General features: G+C 43.2%; 1 long non-coding RNA gene across 1 annotated transcript; it reads right to left on the minus strand.

Moving 5' to 3' along the window:
* Positions 1-1,391: 1,391 nt before the first annotated feature.
* Positions 1,392-10,183, minus strand: LOC140697459 (uncharacterized). The gene is made up of 4 exons (XR_012074597.1): positions 10,133-10,183; positions 3,454-3,962; positions 2,254-2,425; positions 1,392-1,942 (listed from the first exon to the last, which is right to left on the minus strand). It is a non-coding gene; the product is annotated as an uncharacterized lncRNA (long non-coding RNA).
* Positions 10,184-16,857: the final 6,674 nt, after the last annotated feature.

Here is a 16,857-nt window from a genome sequence, read left to right on the forward strand (position 1 = left end):
ATGTCTTGGTCTTCTACTGCCTTGAAAAATGACAATTGTGAACATGATAGTTAAACTGTACCACTTTTTTTAACCATTGTTATGCAAAATATAGAAGAAAAAGTTACTGGCATGATTGTTGCGTATAGTTAAATTGAGAGTGATTCATCTGTGAACCTGCATTAATTACCTGGTGATTAACTTGGAAAAGTGGTGTAAACTTGTACATGGAAATGTTTTAATATGCCTTAATTTAGAAACCGAAAACTACCCGGTTCCATCATTCTGGGTGTGTCCTCACTGCGTGGGCCCACTGCCCGCGTGTCCTGGTGAGGGGATGTGTGTCTAGGATGGAGGACAACTTTTGTATAGAAGATTCTCAAGAAACAGCTCTGCTAGGAGTCTGTTCCAATTTAAAATGTGTGCCATACTCTGGTTCTTGAAAGTAAGGTTCCAGAGCTCCTTGTTTGCTTCTGATTAACTGTAAGGGAGTTTCACGTGAAGGGCCAGCATATACTTGTAACATAATTGTAGGCTGTGAGGATTCATTACCAGCTGTGGTTCAGTGAACCCTCTTCCTTTAAGATGCTGGTCCCTGGAAATCCCCTTCTGCAAGCGGTGAGCGTGTGTTCAGTTTCTGGTCTCCCTGGAGCAGGGCCCGGGAAAGGCGTCAGCAGTGCTAATGCGTTCTGCCCCAGAACAGCTCGAGAAAGCGAGCTTGCCGCCTGCTCCCTCCTGAATCTGGACTCATGAGGCTGCAGTCTGGCTGTACGGGGGTTATTAGCAGTGTCTGCTGCAGTCTGTGTGTGTTCATAAGGAAGAACACTGTAGCTCCATTTTCCTAAGGTCAACATCAACCAACCAAACCCGAGTATAGTGCATAAAACATGTCTGGCACCAAACAGCAGGCCCGTGTGCCCTGGTGCGCTGTTTGGGAACATAATTTCAATGGGAGATGTACCACTGTCAGATTCTTCTTTTCTTTGGACTGGGACTAAGACAGTTGATTCAACAAAGTTTTTCTTTCTTTTTACTCAGTCCTAATCTCAACAACTCAAAGATGTGTTCAGGCATTCCAGGTAACAGATATGTACGTAAAGTTAACAAAAATAGGCTTTTTAGGAACTGAATTCTTTAGATACTACATCTGCCTTGTCATGTTAAATATTTGTCCTTAAAGGGTTTGAGATGTACATCTTTTACTTCGTATTTTTCATAGGCTATGCCGTGTGCAGATTTAAAGTTACCAGTGTAACCCCGGCCCCGCGGGCCCAGCGATCGCCACGTGTCCTTGTCGCAGTCTCATCCAACCAGGGGTCTTAACCACTAACATTGTGACTTTGCTTTGAGACCTTTCCTCTCCTGGGTACCGAGGTGCTATGAAGCCAAATGACAAAGATGCATCACATGTCTTAGGCTGATGCCACTACCCGATTGGTTTATTTGCAATTTGAGCCATTTAAAGACCAATAAACTTTCTTTTTTAAAAATGTTTGTGGTGGTACTTGATGTTTGCGACATAACATGTAAAATTCAGATTTATCAACCTGGGCATCCTTAACCACAGATTTTAAAACAGCAGGCTCTTTCGAGCTCTCAGTTTAGGGACTTACTCCGTGTGAGAAGAGATCTGTGCCAGATTTCCGCAGTGACAGGATCGTCACCACTCAGGCTGAATAAGGCTCAGAAATGGATGCGCCCCGTGTGCACAGCTGCCGGGAAGATGCTCTCCTGCGTCATGAGAGTCACAGATGTGTGTGTTCCCTTTAGAACACTAGTCCACTCTGGAGGGAGTAGGGGGCAGTTGTAGATTCCTTTTCTAACCAGCATGCTCACCACAGACACTTCAATTTCCAAATTGTGGCAGGAGTAAAACCACCCCCTTACCGTTTCATCAAGCTTGAGGCCAGTCTGTCACATTCGACGTCTGGTGGAAATGTCTGCCGAGTAACTCTCAGACATCCTGTGGGTTAGAAACAGTCTGACCCAATATAGAACACCAACTCTCAATCCAATTTAATTTCTTACTGAACTCATAAGCAGTGCCAGAATGAGCACATTTAAGTTATAACTGGCATAACTAACCTCGCCATATGGACCCGTTTTTAACACAGTAAGGGGCGTGTTTTTAAATATTATGTACCAAAGATTAAGACTAAGTTCTAGTCTCTGAATCGGAACGTCATTTTCAAACTTTTGTGACAAGGAGGTAACACTGAAGATTTGGCCACCTTAGACAACTGCCTTAAGAGTAAAACTATCAAAAGTGTTTACCAAAACTTCCTGGAAAGTTTTTCGTAGTAGTCCGTTTTATTTAATCCAGGAGTGTTCCAAGTCTCCTCTAGCAAGTTACTTTGGAAGTCAAGGGCGGCAGGGCAGGGGAGGTCTTACTCATGCCGTTAGTTGTAGATGATGGTCAAGAACAGATTCGCACTGAACAAAGGACCTGTGTGTTCACGCAAAAGAAAAGAAGTTGTACAAAGATTACAGATTATCTAGGTCTCCTTACCCCAGGCTGGACCCTTACCCTGTTTCTTGTGATTGTCAATTCATATCATAGTAACAGCAAACACATAGTGGGTTCTATATACAGGAAACTATATTTATATACTTTTAAAATTCAGTATTAACCCTATGAGGTAGCTGTTGTCATTAGCCCCTGTTTTGCAGATGGAGAAACTGAGGCAGAAAGCAGCTGAACAATGCCCAGGGCCCCAGAGCTAGTAATTAGTAACTGGGATTGGAAGCAAAGTAGTCTGGCTCCCGACTCCATGCACAGTAAAGAAGATGAGAATTAATTATTCAGTGGCCTGTGCTAAGGTGGGAAACGGCCAAGATTTCCCCAGGGCTGCAGCCACCTAGCCAGTGACTGTCCCGGGGAGCCCGCAGAGGCCGCCGAGGACGGAAGAGGCCTCTTGTGCGCACAGCCCGGTTGCTAAGAGAATGATGGAGTGCGGGAGGGGAAACCTTGCGCAGCGCTCAGCTGTGGAGCCAGCCTTACAGGGCTTTTTCCATAACATCAGTAGAGAGGCAGCGTTCTTTGGCAGGCCAGAAGCTTTCATCCCATATTTCTCTAACTGCAAAGTAATTTCCCAGGCCTTTGCTCCAGCAGCGCTGCGTGCAGCTGTTGTGGATAACGGCCTATAGACACATGGAGGTGGGCGGGAAGGGGCGTTCGGCCAACTGTATTCCCAGTCCTTAGAGAAACACCATTTCTGGGGAGAGGGAGGGGGCAGGAGAGCACTTAAAATCTGTTTAAGGGCAGCTATGAGACCGTGGTAACTTGCATAGCTAATCTGTTAGAAGAACAAGATCATTTCTATCAAGAGCCCCAAAGAAAGCAAACAGCTTAGGTGCTTGCAAACCTCCTAGCAGTTAGAAAATGCTCCTAAGGGCAGAGTGTTTGAAACAGCCAAAAAGTAAGGGTCAAGGTTTGTTGAACTGCAAGGGGAAGGTGCTGGTAGGAGAGCTTACTTTTCCTGGGCCTTTGCTGATGGGGGCGCTCGTCTTTGGAGGACGTGCAAGGAATGTCAGGTGGTGCCGTGAGAGGTGCATTGTCATGTGCCAACTCTGTATTTGGTTGTTGATGGCTTGACCTCTGTAAAGGACTCCGGATTTGGCAGAAAGATATTTAGATGGTTTCCCTGGATACCTAGAAGTTGGCTTAGAAGGGAGCTTAGAACCCACATTGAACATCATCTTCATGTCTCCTTAGTCTCCTCCAGTCAACGACAATTTCTAATAAATAGAGACGAACCAAAAGCGCATGGGCACAGGCCCTGTGACACAGGATGCTCTCCGTATGACTCTCACCAGCAACATATCTAAAGCCCACTCCTTTTCAAGGCGCACCTAGACCTCCTCTTTGCAGTTGGTAGACAAATGGGATACAAAACAGTGGGTGGGTCTTATATTCAAAAGATACGTGGCTGTTGGCCAAGACGTGGGGAAAGCACACATCTTGGAACGCAATATGGCAGGATCTGTTAAAAGAGAAAAAGCACATACCTTAATGTTCACAAAATTCCCCTTTTCTATATCTCTCTAAAAAAGCAACTGCACATGTGCCCAGGGTCACGTATAGGTAGTTGACTGTAGCACTGTTTCCTAGAACAACACTGAGAATTACCTAAATGTCTGCAAACAGAGGAGTGGCTTAAACATAACCTCATCATGCCATCAATACCGTGCAGCAGTTTAATGGAACAGACTAGAGAGATGTATCAGCATAGAGAGATCTCTAAAATATTCTTGGGTCAAAACTGCACCTTGCGCCGCAATACTAACATTATAACTTTTTTGTAAAACCCATATACAAACAACACCATATGCATTCTAAGAGTTTATCTTGAGAAAGCTATTTTTTAGAAGCTACATGGACATACCTCAAATACATAATAATGGTTACCCACGAGCAGATGGTGAAAACGTAAAGATTTGGGGTTTAAACTTTGTCTATCTTAACATTTTTAAGTGAAGAATGCCTTCACGTACTACTTACATAATTGAAATTAATTTTAAATATGATTACACCTAGCCAACAAAGGCCTTATATCTAGATTACATAGATAACTCTCAAAACTCAACATTAAAATTAGAAAACGAACAAAAGACAAACAGATATTTCACTAAATGGCAAAAAAAAAAAAAACATGAAAATATGTTCACCAACATTAGCCATTAGGGAAGTGCAAATTAAAGACACTGTCAAGAGAGTTAGAAGACAAGTCACAGACTGGAAGAAAATATTTGCAAGAGGCACATCTGTTAAAGGACTGTTACCCAAAATCTGCAAAGAACTCTTCAAACTCAGCAATAAGAAAACAAACAACACAATTTTAAAAATGGGCCAAAGAAGATATACAGATGGCAAATAAGCACATGAAAGGGTGCTCCACATCGTATGTCATCAAAGAAATGCAAGTTAAAGCAAGGAGATAACACTACACACCTATTAGAATGACTACGCATCTATTAGATGACAACACCAAATATTGGTGAGGAAGTGGAACGACAAGAATTCTCTTTTATTGCTGGCGGGAATGAAAATGGTACACACTTTGGAAAACAGGTTGGTGGTTTCTTCCAAAAACTAAATGTAGTCTTATTAAACAATCCAGCAATCACACTCCTTGGTATTTACCCGAAGAAGTTGAAAACTGTCATCCACACAAACAACTACATATGGATGCTTACAGCAGCTTTATTCATACTTGCCAAAATTTGGGATCAGTCATGATGTCCTTCATTAGGAGAATGGATAAATAAACTGTGGTACATCCAGACAATGGAATATTATACAGCACTAAAAAGAGATGAGGTATCAAGCCAAGACATGGAGGAACTGTAAACACTTATGACTGTCAAAGAAGCCAATCTGAAAAGGCTACATACCATATGATTCCAACTATATGACATTCTAGAAAAGGCCGTACTATGGGGACAATAATGGCAAGGACTAGAGAGGAGGGATAGGCAGAACACAAAGATTTTCAGGCAGTGGAACTGCTCTGTATGATACCAACGGCAGATACACATAATTATAAATTGGTCCAAACCCGTGTACAACACCGAGAGTGAACCCTACCAAAACAGATCTTCTACATCTAAAGACACAAAGAAGGAACCACAATGAGACAGTAAGAGGGACACACTCACAATAATCAGATCCATACCCTCCAGAGAAGGAGACTCACAAATTGGAGAATATTTATATCACAGAGGCTCGACCACAGGGGTGACAGCTCCGAGCCCCTCCTTAGACTCCCCAGCTCCAGGGCCCCATCTTCAGGAAAAGGAGAGCCCAGAGCACTTGGCTCTGATGGCCAGTGGGGCTTACTTGCAGGAGCTCCACAGCAATGGGGAAAACAGAGACGTCACTCTTAAAGGGCACACCCAAAATCTCACGCACAGCAGGACAAAGGGCAAAAGCAGTAACTTCATAGCGACCTGGGCCAGACCTACCTGCTGGTAGGGTGCAACTCTTTTAATATATTTGAAAGAAAAACACTGAACTGCATACTTTCAATGGATGAATTGTATGGTATGTGAATTATATGTCAATAAAGCTGTTACCTTTAAAATAAAGACTGCATACTGTATGATTCCATTTATATAACACTATCCATCTAGAGCAGGAGAACAGATGAGTGGTTTCCAGGGAGGGGAGGAGAAGAGGGGTGGGCGTGAATACAAAGAGGCAGCAGGAGGGAGTGCTTTTTCAGCAATGAGCAGTTCTCTGTCATAATTGTGGTGGTGGTGACAGGAGTTTCTACAGGCGATCAAGGTGCATAGAATATACATATACACAAATGAATGCAGGTTTTTTTTTTTAAGGGGTAAAAAAGTGAGTAAGGCCTGTAAGTCTAGAACAGTCATGTACCATTGTCAATCTCCTAGCTTTGATACTGTACTGCACCCAGATAGGATGTCATTATTGGGGGGAGGTAAGTGAAGGGTGCAGGTGGCTATTTAGACTAATTTTGCAGTTTCTTGGAAGCCTGTAATGATTTCAAGATCAAAATTTTAAGATAGAGTGAGAGGAGGGGAAGGTATAATTCAGTGGTAGAGCACATGCTTATTAGCATGCTCAAGGTCCTGGGTTCAATCCCCAGTATCTTCCTCTAAAAAATAAATAAACCTAATTACCTCCCCCTATACAAAAAATTAAATTAAATAAAAAAGATAGTGTTGCTCAAGATTGGAATGCCTTCTCCCATGAAATGATTGTTTCTCCGTTGCCAGAGTTTTCAAAAAGGCTGTGTGAATCTGTATCTAGGATGCTAAAAATTGCAGGGGGCTTCCAATTGGAAAGGCTTTTTTTTCTAGGGCGAAATCCAGATCCAGCTGTTATAGAAGCCAGGGGACCCCGCACTTCTTCTAAAGCCTTAGAGTGGGGTCTGGAATGAGGAGGCTCAGAACTGCCTGGATGGGCCAGGATGCCCTCAAGGTTCCAGGCGACCCAAAGCTCTTTATCTTCCAAGGCTGACTTGATAAAGTCAGTTTCCCCCTCTCTGGGCAAACCCAGTGCCAGCCCCAGGGCAAACCATGCTTGAGGGAACTGAAGAGAGGCTCTTTCCAGATAATTCTTTCATAAGATAAAAAGCAACCTCCAGTTCCAGGAGCCACTGGAAAACAGAGACTGAGTCTTGGTCACTTTTGAATTCCTCGTGCCCAGTGCCTCGGCCAACACAGAAGAAATGGCTACCGGGTTAGCACATCTTAAATATCACTCTCAGTCCCTGTGGGTCTCGACCCTGACTGCACATCAGAGCTTTTCAAAATGTGGCAGAGCCAGTTCCACACTAAAACAGTCGGGTCAGGTTTTGGTTTTCATTGTGGTGGTTGTTTTTGTTTTTAAACGGAAGTACTGGGGATTGAACCCAGGACCTCGCGCATGCTAAGCACACCCTCTACCACTGAGCTCTAACCTCAACCCCTGGTTTTCATTTTTGCTTTTCTGTTTTATGCGTCTCCATGTCACCCTTCTGTCAGGCTCCATGGTGAGTTTCTGAGGGGTGTTTCTTATGCTGGGTCTCAGGAGAGGGCAGCAGCTGTCACTCCTAAGGAGGATTCAAATAAACATGATGTCAACTGGACATCCAGCTTTGGGCTCATCTCAGCTTCCAGAAATGTAATGTATCTATTATAATATATGCACATAGTAAACATAAGCCTAAAACACCAAAAGCTGTCCAGTGAAAACAGAATCTAATTCCCAGCCTGGCTCCCCAGAGGCCACCACATACTCCAGCTTTTGTTTCCTGCTGAACACTTGTCTCTGCAAAAATGCACACGCATATATTCATTTAGAGACGCATTTTAGAAGACAAACCCTTGTGTGCTTTGATGTGTTGGTCAAGGGTTCTGGGGAGAAAGATAAATTTAGGAGATACGCGCTCCATCTACTTCTCGGTGCATATTAAAAGTTCTGGGGTCAAGAGCGCGGAGTAGTAAGACCACAAGCTCGCCGCCTCTCGCAATTACAACAGAACCACAACAGATGCTCAACAACCATCAAAGAGCCTGGAACCTGAAACAGCAGGACCCTGTGGGGTCCTCCCTGCTATAAATCTTTTCCAGGTCCTCTGTTTCTTATTAGTTACAAAATCAAATGGCTTTGGCTATTCTGACCACCTCCCGGGCGAGGACCTGTGCAGTAAGTCACACGGAACGCTGTACTTTCATTCCAGATGAAAGTGTCGGTGTCACAGCGTTCCTCCAAGATGTGAAAAGTCAGGCCATGCAGGAGATGACTCCGGTGCCCACGCTTCTGAAGTCATGTCGAGCGTCTCCAACTGCTTCTCCAATCTGTTTCCCCGGATTCCCTGGAAACTAAGATCTATTTTCTCAGGGATATTTCAGTTCCTTCGCCTCCCTATTGGTTATAGTTCTAGAAGCCTATTTACTTTTTTGACTATATACTTTGTTATATTCCCCTTCTCCGTAAAAGGAAGGGCCACTGAGACTCTTCTAAAACCCCCCAAGAATGGTTATGATCACGTTCGTTCCTTCCACCAGAACAATCTCCAGACAACACCCCAATTCAGCAGGAAGTAGCCAGAGGGAATTGACACCCACTTCCCTTTTCCTAAAGAAATGGAAGGAATCAACTGACAGTGGGGATTTGAAAGAGTGGAAAAATAACTAGATGGCTACTGAGTTGCTCAGGCCTGTACTTCTAGCTAAACTGATCTTCTGATGAACAGGCTCCCCTCCCTGTGCGTCCTTTTCTCAGAATAACTTAGCCTTTTACCCTAGAGATCTTGAAAGAAGGTCATGGACTGAACTTTAAGAAAATGGGCAGATCTCCTAAATTCCTCCATAAAAACAGCAAATTCTTATCAAGGTGGATGGAATATAGTCCCTGCTCACACCCTGATTGTTATCACCCTCCTGTTTCTATTTTTCTATAAAACCTTACCCCAAGGCAGGCTCACAAACTTTAAGGCATCGTGACTCCCTGTGCTGATAAAGCTGTTCTTTTCTAATCCTCCCAAAACTCTGCCCCCAACTCTCAATTCAGCTATCGGGGTACTGAGGATAGTTTTTGGGCAACAAACCTAGCAAAAAAGGTCTTCATCTGGAAACAAAAAGAGGGAACCACAGCAGGACAGTAAGTGGGGCGTGCTTGTGATATAATCAGGCCCCAAACTCCTTCATACCCCCTGGGTGGGCGACCCAAAAGACTAACTCAGAGGCCCTCTCACAGGAGTGAGAGTTCTGACCCCATGTCAGGCTTCCCAGCCTGGGTCTTAGCAGTAGGAAGAGGAGACCCCAGAACATCTGTTTCTGAATACCAGCAGGGCTTAACTGCAGGAGCTCCATAGGACTGGGAAACAGAGACTTCACTGTCTTGGGAAGCAGACACAGAATCTCATGTGAGCTGGGACCAAGGGCAGAAGCAGCGAGTTCACAGAAACCTGGGCCAGACCTGCTGCTTTTGGAAGGTCTCCTGGGAAGGTAGGGGATGGCTGTGGCTCACTCTGGGGACACAAAAGCTGAAAGCGGACATGCTGGGAGTGTTCGTCTACATGACCTCTTCTGCAGGAGGATGTCTTGCTCGGGTCATTAGCACCAAGACCTAGCCCCACCCAACAGCCTGTAGGCTTAAGTGCTGAGAAGCCTCAGGCCAAACATACTGGGTGGGAACGCAGCCCCACCCCTCAGCAGATTTCTGAGCCCATTGCCACCTCTGTGGCTACAGACCCCCATTTTTCACTGTCTGCTGGCCATGTCTAGCAGGGCGAAGTGGACACAGGCTGACATTCGCACCACCTACAACTCGGCACCAGCCAGTCCTCCCCTCGCCCCATGTGCCCCTCAGTTAGTTGAACTGATTTACGTTTCCCAAGGGAGCATTTCCCTCCCCATTCAGGAAAAGCCCTCCCCACCCTCACCTCCCATTGCTGCCTTAACGGCACTCAGCCTTTCCAGGAAGAATCGAAAGTCAGCGGCCAGATTCTTCAGGGATACCACCCGCCCCGACTCAGCGGCCGCCACTACCAGGATACACGGCGCTGCCAACAGCGAAAACTGAATTCGGGAGGAGGGGCAACTGGGAGGAGGGGAAGGGTGGATTTGGGGACAACATGAGAGGAGGGGCCTGTGGGATACCCAGGACGAGAGAAAGTTGTGTCTCTCGGACTCTTACTCTTTACCGGGCACCATTCTCCGCAACTCCTGACCAGCCGCTCTGACCACCTGCTCCGCTCACAGCCAACTCCTCTACATCTGCCTAGATACAGTGGACGTCACGGGATTCCCGCTGTCTTATTGGTCGATATTACCTCTCCCCCGCCCATGCGTGGGAAGAGGGGGAAACAGCTGTGATCCCTGGGGATGGGGTGGGGGGGCGGTTTCCGTGGTGACTGCAAACCGGCTGCACCCGCCGCGCCCACGTGGGCCTCCCCGGCCCGCTCCAGGAGCCGGGATCCCCCAGGGCAGGTGCTGCTCCATCCATTGTGCCTGGAAACCGGAAACCGGATCCTCCCTGCTCCCGGCTCACCCTGCAGCGCCAGCGTCGAAAGTAGGAGCGGCGAGGGAGGCGGGCGCCCAGTCTGGTGGCCTCTAGCTTTGTTCTTCGCATCCTGGTTGGATGAGTCTCTCCTTCTCTGGGCGTGTTTTTCTTAGGTAGAACCGGAGAGAAGGGATTGTTGGCGATGATCCGCCAGCAGCTTTGGCTTCAAAATGAGAGGTTCATAACCAAGAGCCTGGAGTCCTGACATGGCCTTGTCTCTTGTTCCAGCCCTGCCACCTACAATTTCACCAGGCTATTTGCTGCTACTCATCCTTTTTCTTTTTTCTTCTTCTTTTAACTCATCCTTCTTAACCTCAGCTTGGATGTCACTCATTTCCTCTAGGAAGCCTTCCTGAACCTCAAAAATTGGTTCAACATTATTCACAGATGCATATCAAAGGATATAGGAATGATGTGACACAATGTCTAGAATTTGTTTTAAAATACTAGGAAGAAAGAAAGAAAGAAAAATTATCTAGGGTGGCCAAATTTTTAAACTTATTGAAACTGTAGAATTGTTACATGATAATTCATTACACTATTCTACCTTTGCATATATTTCAAATTTTACCACTTAAAAATTTTTGTTTCTTTTCTTTTAATGGGGGGAGATAATTGGGTTTATTTATTTTTAGAGGAAGTACTGGGGATTGAACCCAGGACCTTATGCATGCTTGGCATGCACTCTATCACTGAGCTATACCTTCCCTAATTTTTTTTTTTCAAGAGGGAAATCACATTTATGCATATACAAAATCTTAGTTAGAAATGACAAGGCCCAGACACAGACTCCTCCCACTTTTGTGTCTCTGGCCAGTATCCTCTTCTTTGTCTCATGAGTGATTAGCTAAGATGAGAAATTTCATCCCCTTGAAACTAGCTAGACAGAGAGAAAAACATTTCCTGTTTAGCTGAGACATCCCCTGATTGCTGAACAATCCCAACTACAAATGCCCCCATTTTGCCGAAACACTCTAGTCTTTGGACCTGGGGGCTCTCCCTAAGGCCACAGACTGAGTAAAATCAATCTCCACACTTGTCTGGATTTTGTCTTTGACAGGAGTACCCTATGTGGGCTCCACAGCACTCCTCTCCATCATAGATATCATGCTGAACTATAATTGCCTGTCTGTCTGTCTTTCTTCGCCAGTATCAAGCATAAAACCTGGCACAGAGTAGATGCTCAATAAATATTTGTTAAATTTAAAAAATGGTCACTTTGTGACTATTCTTTCTGTTAATGAGTATCTAACAGTGTTATCTTTTATTCAGGCCTTCCTAGTTTGAAGGAATTATGCACACCATATGTTTCTTACAGAATGCTTATCCTTCTATTATTCTCTGTAATAAGAAAATGAAATCCAGCCTATTTAGAAGTTTTATACTTTTAATAAACAAATTGAAAAGAGGGAAAGTCAGATCACAGCCCTGTATTGGGTTTGCTAACAGTTCAGTCTGAACACTGTTTCCATAGAGATCTGGCCTCCGCTTTTGTAGTGACAGACAGCTAACAGTGGTTCTCAACCTTAGCTCAGTCGCCAGTTTTAAAAAAAAATACTGATGTCTGGGCTCCACCCTCAGAAATTCTGATGTAATTGATCCAAGGCGTGGCCTGAGCAGCAGATTCTTGAAAGTTCTCCAAAGGATTCCAACGTGCAGCCAAAGTTGAGAATCGCTGTTAGATCAGAAGCAGGGCATCATCAGTATCCCCTCCCAGCAGGCTGGTGGGAGCAGCCTCAGTGCGACAATGCAGTGAGTCTCCAACATGGATGGCACGTCACTGGGACTGGCAATCCGACTGGCAGTGGTGCCAGCCATCTCAGCAGTGGCAGCTCTAGACAATGACAAATAACCCAGCATCACCAAGCTCAGCTGGTGGCAGGAAGCCAGCTCTGATCTCATCACCAAAAGGCCTGGACAGGAGACTGAACTTTAGCCAGACCACAAAAGCAGCTGAGAGAGCTAGATGACGATGCAGTGGAGTAGGAAGACTTGGGCTACCTGGGTCTGGCCAGTTGATAACCTCAGTCTCCTCATCCGTAAAATGGTGATACGAAAAACACTACCTGCCTCCAAAGTCGTTATGGGCAATGAACAAGTTAACGTATATGAAGTGTTACTAAGTGGTATGTAAATCTTAGCTATTATTATTGTGGTTTGGAGAGGTGAGGAAATGGATCAGTGTTTCAGTGGATAAAATAGGACTTTTCACACACATCTCTTCCCCTTCCAGTGTGGTCTCCTCTGTGTTCACAATTTTTAGTTCCTATCATAATGGAAAAAAAAAATGTAATGTTTACACTGTCTCAGTGTAAATGAACTTCAGCTTCATAAGTCATGCAGTTTTCATGTGCTAACATGCTTCATGTCCTGGTAAGCTTCTGACATTGCATTTTCCTCTTTTGGAACATCAGCAAGACACTGGGGTTTATTCTAAGACTTGCTCTGCTGGGGAAAGAAGCTTTTAACACGCTGGGACCATGGAGTGGGTTTGCAAGGGACCCCAGGTTTCTCTCTACCAAGCAAATGCTGTGCTTGTACCTGTGACCTGACCTCCTGTTTAGCTTATTGGAGAAAAGACACTTAGGAGGCTAAAACTTTGGGGCCAGGACAGTTGGGAGTGGCAGGCCCTGTACATGTGAAGTCACAGGGTTTTCTATCCTGAGTGGAGAGATAGGTAAATGCGCCCACCTGCTGTTCTCCAGAGATGCTGACCTGTGCTGGTCAGGTCTGTGGAATCACCAGAGCTCCTCCCACACCTCTTGGGGTGTTGACTCTTCAGGCATCAAACGTGGAGCACAAGTGTAGCAACTCCACCTGCTGACACAGTTAAACCAGAATATTCTGCCCTCCCATGGGAATCCAATTCTCTTGCCCTCCTGAAGGAAAAAGACTCCAGAACTGTGAACAATTTTGATCAAAAGCAACTGACACAAGGAAAAAAATACTTCATCAGAGCAAGAGAGACTGCAGACTGTTTTCTAATCCCTTGGAGAATAGGTATCTTTTGAAATGATTTGTTGTATCTGAAATCCAAATTTTGAAATTAAGTTCCTGGAACTTAGCCAAAGCAGGGCAGTGACATTCATTGGTGTCTTTTGTATGTCAGTCAAGGATAAATGCTTTAACTATGTTGAATTATTTAAAATCCTCTTAACACATATCCACAAATCAATCAATGTGATACACCACACTGAAGAATAAAATTGAAGAATAAAAACCATATAAGCATCACAATAGATGCAGAAAAAGCGTTTGATAAAATTCAGCATCCATTTATGATAAAAACTCTCCAGAAAGTGGCCATAGACGGAACATACCTCAACATAAGAAAGATTATATATGACAAACCCACAGCTAACATCATACACAACGGTGAAAAGCTGAAAGCATTTCCTGTAAGATCAGGAACAAGACAAGGATGCCCACTCTTGCCACTTGTATTCAACGTAGTTTTGGAAGTCCTAGCCACAGCAATCAGAGAAGAAAGAAAACTAAAAGAAATCCAAATTGGAAGAGAAGTGAAACTGCTGCTGTTTGCAGATGACATGATACCATACGTCAAAAATCCTAAAGATGCTACCAGAAAACTATGAGGGCTCATCACTGAATTCAGTAAAGTTGCAGGATACAAAATTAACATACAGAAATCGGTTGCATTTCTGTACATTAACAACAAAATAGCAGAAAAAGAAATTAAGGAAATAATCCCACTTACCATCACATCAAACAGAATAAAATACTTAGGAATAAACCTACCTAAGGAGGCAAAGGACCTGTACTCCAAAAAACTAGAAGACACTGATGAAAGAAATTGAAGACAACACAGATGGAAAGATGTACTGTGTTCTTGGATTGGAAGAATCAATATTGCTAAAATAGCCATACTATCCAAGGCAATATACAGGTTCAGTGCAATCCCTATTAAATTACCAATGACATTTTTCACAGAATTGGAACAAAAAAAAATGTTAGAATTTGTATGGAAACACAGAAGACCTTGAATAGCCAAAACAATCTTGAGAAAGAAGAATGGAGCTGAGGGAGTCACAGTCCCTGCCTTTGGACTATACCTAAAAGCTACAGTAATCAAAACAGTATGCTAGTGGCACAAAAACAGACATAGAGATCAATGGAACAGGATAGAAAGTCCAGAAATTAACTCACATACTTATGGTCAATTAATCTATGACAAAGGAGGCAAAAATATCTGATGGAGAAACGACAATCTCTTAATAAGCGGTGCTGGGAAAACTGGACAGCTACAGGTAAAAGAACATGCTTTAGCACCATAATCAAAAACAAACTCAAAGTGGGTTAAAGACCACAATGTAATACTATAAAATTACTAGAGGAAAACAGGCAGAACACTATTTGACATAAATTGCAGCAATATTTTTTTTTGAACCAGCTCCTAGAGTAATGGAAATAAAAACAAAAATAAACAAATGAGATGTAATTAAACTTAAAAGCTTTTACAGTTAAGGATACCATCAACAAAATGAAAAGATACCTACAAAATGGCAAATCAAAACTACAATGAGGTTATCACCTCACACCGGTCAGAATAGCCATTATTAAAAAGTCTACAAATAATCTATGCTAGAGAGCAAGTGAAGAAAGGGAAACCCTCCTACACTGCTAGTGGGAATGCAGTTTGGTACAGTCACTGTGGAAAACAGTATGGAGATTCCTCAAAAGACTAGGAATAGACTTACCATATGACCCAGGAATCCTGCTCCTGGGCATATATCCAGAAGGAACCCTACTTCAGACACCTGCACCCCAGTGTTCAAGTAGCACTATTTACAATAGCCAAGACATGGAAACAGCCTATATGTCCATCAACAGATGACTGGATAAAGAAGATGTGGTATATTTATACAGTGGAATACTATTCAGCCATAAAAACTGACAACATAACACCATTTGCAGCAACATGGATGTCCCTGGAGAATGTCATTCTAAGTGAAGTAAGCCAGAAAGAGAAAGAAAAATACCATATGAGATCGCTCGTACGTGGAATCTAAAAAAAAAAAAAGAATATAAATACAAAACATAAACATAGACATGGAATACAAACTTGTGGTTGCCAAGGGGGTGGGGGGTGGGAAGGGATGCACTGGGAGTTCAAAATTTGTAGATACTGACAGGCATATGCAGAATAGATAAATAAGATTATACTGTATAGCACAGGGAAATATACACAAGATCTTGTGGTAGCTCACAGTGAAAAAAAAGTGAAAATGAATATATGTATGTTCATGTATAACTGAAAAATTGTGCTCTACACTGGAATTTGACACATTGTAAAATGACTATAACTCAATAAAAAATGTTTAAAAAAAGTCTACAAATAATATATGCTAGAGAGGGAGTGGAGAAAAGGCAACCCTCCTACACTGGCGATGGGAATGTAAATTGGTGCAGCCACTGTGAAGAACAGTATGGAGTTTCTTAAAAAACTGAAAATAGACCTATCATTTGATCCAGAAATCCCACTCCTGGGCATATATCTGGAGAAAACTATAATTTGAAAAGATACATGCACTCCAGTGTACATAGCAGCACTGTTTACAATAGTCAAGGCATGGAAACAACCTAAATGTCCATCAACAGATGAATGAATAACGAAGTTGTGGTGTATGTATATATATAATGGAATAGCACTCAGCCATAAAAGAGGGAAATAATAGTATTTGCAGCAACATAAATGGACCTAGAGATTATCATATTAAGTGAAGTAAGCCATACAAAGACAAATATCATATGATGCTACTTACATGTGGAATATAAAAAAAAATACAAATTTTATTTACAAACCAGAAATGGACTCATGGACACAGAAAACAAACTGGTTACCAGGGGGGATGTCGGGGAGGGATAGCTTAGGAGTTTGAGATTAACAGATACACACTACTATGTATACAATAGATCAGCAACAAGGACCTACTGTATAGCACAAGGAACTATATTCAGTTTCTTATAATGAGCTATAAAGAAAAAGAATCTGAAAATATATATACGTATGTATGTATATGTATAAATGAATCACTTTGCTGTATACCCGAAACTAACGTTGTAAACTGACTATACGTCAATAAAAAATAAGAATTTAAAAAATCCTTTTAACACAATTATCTTCATTTTTATTGGTCTGAAAAAGGAAGCTCTTAAATTGAGGTAACACTTCCAAAGTAGCATGGCTAATACATGTGGTTGAGGCTGGATCACCAGCCCGGACCTGTCCATAGACCCTAAGTTCTCCTGGGAGGCAATTCGTCTGCTCACCTTAGAAAGCTGGGCTGTCTTAACGTGAATAAAGTGACTAAATGTCTTTTTAAAGATACGGGTTTTGT

The sequence above is a fragment of the Vicugna pacos genome, chromosome 7, assembly GCF_048564905.1.
Source record: "Vicugna pacos chromosome 7, VicPac4, whole genome shotgun sequence".
NCBI classification, from domain to species: Eukaryota; Metazoa; Chordata; class Mammalia; order Artiodactyla; family Camelidae; genus Vicugna; species Vicugna pacos.